This window comes from Bombus affinis, chromosome 12, assembly GCF_024516045.1.
Source record: "Bombus affinis isolate iyBomAffi1 chromosome 12, iyBomAffi1.2, whole genome shotgun sequence".
In the NCBI taxonomy this organism is placed as follows: Eukaryota; Metazoa; Arthropoda; class Insecta; order Hymenoptera; family Apidae; genus Bombus; species Bombus affinis.
The window spans coordinates 48,671-56,933 of NC_066355.1; the positions used below are offsets into that span (position 1 = coordinate 48,671).

Here is an 8,263-nt window from a genome sequence, read left to right on the forward strand (position 1 = left end):
CCCGAAATCCGGGACTACCGTATCAGGCGGTCAGGAGAGAATTCACGGTGTCTCTTTAACGATCGGAGTCCTTCTGATTCCCTCGGGATCCTCTGTGGAGGTGGGATACTCTCGTCGAGCAAGGTGACGCGGAATTGCGCGCCCATTTCACAGGATAACAACATTGACGGAGGTTTCCACTAAATAACTCTCTTTGTTGATTTGTGTTGCGCAATCGTGTCCTTTCGTCAAAAATAAATCGATTATTGGCAAAATCGAAAGGATATATAATAAATTATAAAGTAAAATTCATCATATGTTTAGCGATCATTAATTATTACGCTGTCAAATATCAGTTTATCAAATCTTTTATAGTTATAATATTAATTTATTGAATAACTGATAGTTTTAATAGCTGTTGTAAATAACGATAGTAATAACAGGATTGCTATATAATATATCTTTAGATCTTTTAGAAAAGAATGAAGTCGTTATATTAATAATTAATTTCCACGGAACCTACATGCTTTCCCCAATCGTTGTTTTATACGTTTTACTGCGTTTAATATTTTCTAAAGAAGCAATGAGCAGCAACGCGGAAAGATACAAGGCAAGAATAGCAACACACCCAAACCGGCCAACAGCGGAAACGTTCAACAAAACCATAAACATGGAAAGAAGGCTAAAAAGGAAGCACCCAGCAGACCTCACAAGGTATATGACCTTGCAAACGCGAGGATGGTACCCCGCTGGGGGTAGCCGCCGACATGTTAATATAACTGTTAAAAAATTCTACCAAATGTCCAAATTGAACAAATTGTGAATACAAATAATACAAAAAAAAATAAAGAAAAATAAAAAAAAAAGGAAAACTTGTTTCCTTAAGTATTCTATTTTTTTGGGCATCAAAGACAAATAAGAAAACTAGTTGTTTCAGCCAACGCTCATACCGCGTTGAGAGCACTCGTTCTCGTCCGATCACGAAAGTTAAGCAGCGCTGGGCACGGGTAGTACTTGGATGGGTGACCGCCTGGGAACTCCGTGTGGTGTTGGCTTTTCTTTTTTCTTTCTTTTTTTTTTATTTTTTATTTTTTTATTTACTCAATCTACTCTGCTTTCTTTAACAATCAACTTTTAATAATCTATAACCTAAGCATCGAGAAAAAAAAATGTTTCGGTATTACACGACTATTACGCCACATATTATACATCATTCTCATTTTTGCACACACTTATGTTTCTTTAACCCTTTGAGTGCTAAATACTCGCGGCCTATGCCGTCCGTACGGACGGCGCGCGTCTAGCGCTGACGATCGCTGTGGACGGAATACTTTTTCGTTAGACTGAACTCTGTTGATTGACTATTCAAAGCGCAAATCGTAATAAGTTATAGTAATTCTTTTGCACGAGATTAAATGATTCAAGAGCGTTATTTTTTAGTTATTTTTAATTATTTATTATAAACATTGAAATTTACAGTTAACTAGAATTTGGGTAATAAACTAGAAAACTAAATTTAGTAAATATAACACAAGTTAATAATTTAGTTGTGTGTGAAAAATTCAGTGCTTGAGGAAACTAAAAAAACCAGATGTAGAGTGTTTCAACCGTTCGCGGAGAGACGCAATCGCGATATAACGCGTCAACGAGAGTCGTAAATTCTCGTTACGATTAAACAATCGACGCCACGAACTGATTGATTCCCTATTTCTATTACGAGAATAGAGGTGGTTAGGTTTGAGTGTATACGAACAACTACACTGGGTTGGTTGACAAAAGTTTAATAAAAATAACGAAACAACAAGTTCAGTCAACGATCAACAATTAAAAACGAAAAAGATAACAGTCAAGGTTTGTTTAACGGTTTGCTTATAACGAGACCTGTCGCACTTCGCAGCTTGAGATAGACGTTATGTGTTTATGTGTTAGATTCGATTCAATGTGTAACGTTCGACGTGTCACAAGGAACTGATCGACTTTAGATGATTTCTTCGTCTCATTTTTAAGACGACCCCCACTATACTTAGGTCACGCCACCGTTCGCGCCTATGATCACGTATGTCTGTTCTTGAGTGGAAAACGTAACGGACAAAATTCGACGTTTTGAGAGCTCGCTGCTTGGCGACAGCTATGCGCTCGTCGATACATTGTATATGATCCGGCGGTCAGATAAGACGATCTGACTGCGACATTGTAGGGCCGCGAGCGACGGTTAGAAAATACAGCCCGTGGTAAGCCTCGTGGCGTAACATACAGTTTTCTTACAAGTGGTGACCACTTCAATAATAACGAGCCACTATTGGCATTTGTGTACTGCCGTAAGGAATGCATTTATATTTATTTCACAGAAACGTAATAGTATTACTTCTGTGTAGGTGTTCGGAAAAATTGAAAAACCCATACATGCGTCCTTAGTCCACGCCGGGCACTTGCAGAAAACGCATATATATGTCCTTAGTGCACACCGATAGCTTTCGCCAGACACCTATATGCGCCGACAGCACTCAAAGGGTTAAAGTGGCTACAAAAAAAAAAAACAAACAAAAGCAAACCCCAATAAATGCAACCATGTCACATTCACGCTACGAAAAAAGAAACCACCAAACATCCTTCTGAACGGCACGCATATAACATAAACAAAACATGTCAAATACCTAGGACTCCACTTAGATACACAACTCACATGGAAACTGCATACTAAATCAATAATAGAAAAAATACAGAAAACAAGGAGACAAATGTATTGGCTAACAAGCCGAAAATCCAAATTAAGCATAGAAAATAAATTAAAAATATATAAAACGATCATAAAACCAATCTGGACGTACGGGATACCACTATGGGGGACAGCAGCAATGAGGCATATAAACAAAATAGGGATAATACAAAAGCTAAAATCCTTACAACAATAGTAAACGCTCCCAGGTATGTCAGAAACGAGGACATACGGAGGGACCTGGAAATCCCAACGGTCAAGGAAGCAATCAGCAGCAACGCGGAAAGATACAAGGCAAGAATAGCAACACACGCAAACCGGCTAGCAGCGGAAACGTTCAACAAAACCATAAACATGGAAAGAAGGCTAAAAAGGAAGCACCCAGCAGACCTCACAAGGTATATGACCTTGCAAACGCGAGGATAGTACCCCGCTGGGGGTAGCCGCCGACATGTTAATATAACTGTTAAAAAATTCTACCAAATATCCAAATTGGACAAATTGTGAATACAAATAATACAAAAAAAATAAAGAAAAATAAAAAAAAAAAGGAAAACTTGTTTCTTTAAGTATTCTATTTTTTGGGGCATCAAAGACAAATAAGAAAACTAGTTGTTTCAGCCAACGCTCATACCGCGTTGAGAGCACTCGTTCTCGTCCGATCACGAAAGTTAAGCAGCGCTGGGCACGGGTAGTACTTGGATGGGTGACCGCCTGGGAACTCCGTGTGGTGTTGGCTTTTCTTTTTTCTTTCTTTTTTTTTTATTTTTTATTTTTTTATTTACTCAATCTACTCTGCTTTCTTTAACAATCAACTTTTAATAATCTATAACCTAAGCATCGAGAAAAAAAAAATGTTTTGGTATTACACGACTATTACGCCACATATTATACATCATTCTCATTTTTGCACACACTTATGTTTCTTCTCTAAGTATTCTATTTTTTCTTCTTTCTTCTTTTTTTCCGCATCAAAGGCAAATAGAAAAACTATTTATTTCAGCCAACGATTATACCGCTCTATACGCAATCGTTTCGCTGAACGCAGGTGGTGCTCAACGCAGTGAATCGAAACCTCCCATAAACAGAGTTAACCTAGAGAAAAGTACTATTGCAAAAATCGACCAAGAACTTTCTTAGCAACACAAGGCTGCCAAAATACGCGGGAACTTAACCCCCCGTCGAACCTGGTGAAACAGGAACAAAAGGGCAGAAAACATCCAAGGAAGGAAAAGCAAAGAAGAGAGCACAACAGGAGATGCGAATAAAAAGAAACGAAATCATGAATTCGGCAGAAAGCTCCCTATTATCAGCAATGTCAACGAATAATAGATTCTACGTATTACAATCACAAGAATCCAGCATATCTCAGACACAGTAAGAAACAATAAATAAAAACAATAAAAACAAATAAAATAAAATAAAAACAATAAAAGAATCTACAAAACCAAACTCTACTTTAGAACTGATAAGGAAAAAGAACAAAAACCTAGAAATTAAACCAAGTGAACATATGACCTCTCAGGACGGGAAATCACAAATTTGAAAGAGAATAGAGAATGGACCGAGAGATATACCATCAACGAAACCCTCAACGTCCCAGGTGCAGCCCAGCGAAATGGACAACACAGGAGAGGCCCATATCTCCAGCAATCTGGATATGGAAAAACCAGACATATCCCAGCAGACAGGCCACCAGCTTCTCCAAGAAAGAATTCACTGACATCATAGCCCCCATGTCTCAAATGGAGACAAACCGCCCCCAATATATACATCACCCACAACAAAGGAAGATCCGAAAAACGCAGTAAAACTCGTTGAAGAGACTCTAAATACAAAGTCATTCCACATTAACGGAGTATTCTAGCCTAGAGGCATTAATTTCGGGCAGTTTTTGAAGCTCTGTACAAACAACAAAAAATATTTTTACTATCAATTTTTTTTTATCATTTGTTTATTGATATTTTAAGATTACATAAAAAATTAACTGTTTAGACGTAAATTAATTGAGCTCTGCGCATTAGAAAGAGAACGCGGCAAAAGATTTCAATTAAGAGAAAAAGCAAATGAAAGGGATTTCATTCCCCACAAAAATTGTGTAAAATACTTAGGCGTAAATATACACGACAAACTAAACTTCAAACAGCATATCGAAATTTAACTTACCAAAGCAAGCAAAGCGTTCTGGGAAGCAAAAAGATTATTCTGAGGCGGTATGTGTCGTGATTGCGCGCGCAAGAAATACTCCTGATTTTCAACAATAACGTTTATATTGACTTTTGACAACTGACGACAAATAACAATTAACAACAAACAACGATTGACAACAGTTAACGATTAACAACGCTTGATGAACAAAGAATGCTTAACGCTGGTTATCGGAAGACAGTCGACTACTCGTCTCTCTACGTTTGCTTCGCGTAATCCTTCGCGCTTCGCAGCTCGGGGCAGACTGAATCTCTTTTATTCAAAAGCCACGCCGATTCTTTTCTTTGTTGGCCATCGATATCGCGCGTTTGTTAGAAGTCCGCGACGGTTGCCGCGTATGCGTTCTCCCGAAGATTCGGCGAAAGAGCCATAGGGATGATATCGATGGCACGTAAGGCTTGTCGGCATAGCGCTTTAAAGATAAAGCGCTTTGTGCCGCATCAATTTGTGGAAATTTCCGTGGTCGAGTGCCGCCACAATTTTATTCCAAACATCTGAACAACAGAGTAAAAGTCCTCTGTTACCAAGCACTAGTTAGACCGATCATAACCTACGGCTGTTCAATATACATATCGGAGATGAAAGGACACCAGAGCTTTCCCTTTGGAACTTTGGGAAAATCCCTTAACACTGTAATAATCTAGATTCTACCATAGCCGTAATTAAGCAATTGTCGTCATTCAATTTGATTGTATTTGTTCGAGATTTGTGATAATGAGCTTGGGCTCCAGGCGACAACCAGTCGCCGAACGTAGCCGCCCGCGGTTTTGCCTTACAAAGGTATCGAGTAACAGTATAGCTCTCCTTAAAAAGAGATAGTTGTAGTGGTACTCAACAATAAACATTCCAACGGTTTCTGTCCCGTGGCTCGTCACACGCCTATTCTTCGGGTAAGATGATTACCAGATGTCGACGCACCTCCACAGTACATGTTCAGCTAGCACGAGGACCCGTTATAAATCTGAAGATTTAGTTAACTAATGTCCTTCAAACAGACAAACATTCTTTGTCCCAACTACTTTGCTACTACTATTTCCCTCACGAATGACGCTTCCCGCTAGCAACTTTCCCTCAACGGCAGCTAGCATCCTTATCTAACCACCAACATTGGAATTGACTAATTAACAGCAACGTCCATTTCCCTCACTTTCCGAACGAAGGCTTTTCTCCACGAATCCCCAACGGTCAAGGAAGCAATCAGCAGCAACGCGGAAAGGTACAAGGCAAGAATAGCAACACACGCAAACCGGCTAGCAGCGGAAACGTTCAACAAAACCATAAACATGGAAAGAAGGCTAAAAAGGAAGCACCCAGCAGACCTCACAAGGTATATGACCTTGCAAACGCGAAGATGGTACTCCGCTGGGGGTAGCCGCCGACATGTTAATATAACTGTTAAAAAATTCTACCAAATGTCCAAATTGGACAAATTGTGAATACAAATAATACAAAAAAAATAAAGAAAAATAAAAAAAAAAGGAAAACTTATGTTTCCTTAAGTATTCTATTTTTTGGGGCATCAAAAACAAATAAGAAAACTAGTTGTTTCAGCCAACGCTCATACCGCGTTGAGAGCACTCGTTCTCGTCCGATCACGAAAGTTAAGCAGCGCTGGGCCACGGATAGTACTTGGATGGGTGACCGCCTGGGAACTCCGTGTGGTGTTGGCTTTTCTTTTCTTTTTTTTTTTTTTTTATTTTTTTATTTACTCAATCTACTCTACTTTCTTTAACAATCAACCTTTAATAATCTATAACCTAAGCATCGAGAAAAAAAAATGTTTTGGTATTACACGACTATTACGTCACATATTATACATCATTCTCATTTTTGCACACACTTATGTTTCTTTAAGTATTTTATTTTTTTTTTTGAGTATCAAAGACAAATAAGAAAACTATTTATTTCAGCCAACGCTCATACCGCACTGAGTGCACTCGTTCTCGTCGTTGACCGTGAACCTTCGAACGGGACGGACCTCTCAGCCCAAAAGGGATACCAGGCGTAGGTTCGGATAGTGAGCGTATCTATACAATATCTATACAGTATTTATACAGTTATTGAGTGATAGGGGAAAAAAAAAGTGGTAGAAGTGAAAAATAGTGCTCGTTTTATCCTCATTATAAATAAAATAAAAATAAATAACAAAAATAGGAGACAACGGAGGAGCGACCATAATGCCCTAGGTATTTCAGACAAACAAGAATACATCCGACATCCTAACACTTGAAATACAGACCGAAACTACCAGCTTCAGGTTTTATAAAAAGACAGACTGGAAAAGGTTTCAAAACTTGCACGAACAAAACTGCGACCTAAAGATCTACAACAACGTCAACCTAACAAACAGACAAATCGACTCATTCATAGACGAAATAGAAAAACATATAGAAATCGCTCTTTAAGAACCCGTATCAAACTTAAAACAAAAAAATTCTTGCGAGTCCTACATGTTGAGAAACGTTAAGTTGGTATGATCGCCAGTTCCTACAAGCTAAGTTGGTACGACTCCTAACGACGCTCTTTTGTCTTAGAAGTTGACCACGTGTTAATTACCCAAGTGTATTCGCGGTGTCAGACGTTTCGTACGAGGTGGTGAAATATAGAAAGTAAAATTCAATCTGTGTGAATCTATTAAATATCAACCCGAAACCTATAGTATTTAATAATACTACATGAAAAAAAAAAGAAAAAAAAAAAGAAAAAAAAACAAAAAAAAAAAAAGAAAAAACTACAACGAGACAAAAGCTATATACTAAATAACCAAATTAAACATTCTACAATACAACTGTCCTTACGACAAATGAGAAGACTTAATTAATTCCTAAAGTATCATCTGCTATACAAAATAAAATCGCAACTGAAACAAGAATTCGCAAACTCTATAAATCAATACTGGACAAACAAAATAAAAGATATCTCCAAAAACGACTCTGCCAGCATGTTCCCGCATATAAATCAAAATTTTCAGACCAAAAGAACAAAACTCCATACCACCCCGCACCCAGAAACTGCCCCCAGAAAAAGCCTCCCTCATCCAAGAAGCAGGCATCGAGATACACAACACCAACAAAGACACAGAGGGCAACTTCATAATATCAAAAACAACGGAAAAACTAGACATTATTGGCACCCACTTTGCCAAAACTCACACACAAAACGAACACATGGGCCGAGAACAATTAAACAGAATTATCATCGCCGAAACAAACAAACTAAAAAATAAAATAGAACAAGACATAGCGCTAAACAAAACAGTCTGCACATTCTCAAACGAAAACACATCGGACGACCCCAAACAGCCCGACCCAGAAATAAACTACTTTACAAACTTCAATCAACTAAGTACAATCTTCTCCA

General features: G+C 38.3%; 3 non-coding genes across 3 annotated transcripts; all 3 read left to right on the plus strand.

Annotated features, from left to right (window-relative positions):
• Window positions 1–915: 915 nt before the first annotated feature.
• Window positions 916–1,034, plus strand: LOC126922873 (5S ribosomal RNA). Its single transcript, XR_007712973.1, has one exon. It is a non-coding gene; the product is annotated as a 5S ribosomal RNA (ribosomal RNA).
• A 2,281-nt stretch (window positions 1,035–3,315) lies between these two features.
• LOC126922880 (5S ribosomal RNA) lies at window positions 3,316–3,434 on the plus strand. The gene has a single exon (XR_007712981.1). It is a non-coding gene; the product is annotated as a 5S ribosomal RNA (ribosomal RNA).
• Window positions 3,435–6,453: 3,019 nt separating this feature from the next.
• Window positions 6,454–6,573, plus strand: LOC126922876 (5S ribosomal RNA). Its single transcript, XR_007712977.1, has one exon. It is a non-coding gene; the product is annotated as a 5S ribosomal RNA (ribosomal RNA).
• Window positions 6,574–8,263: the final 1,690 nt, after the last annotated feature.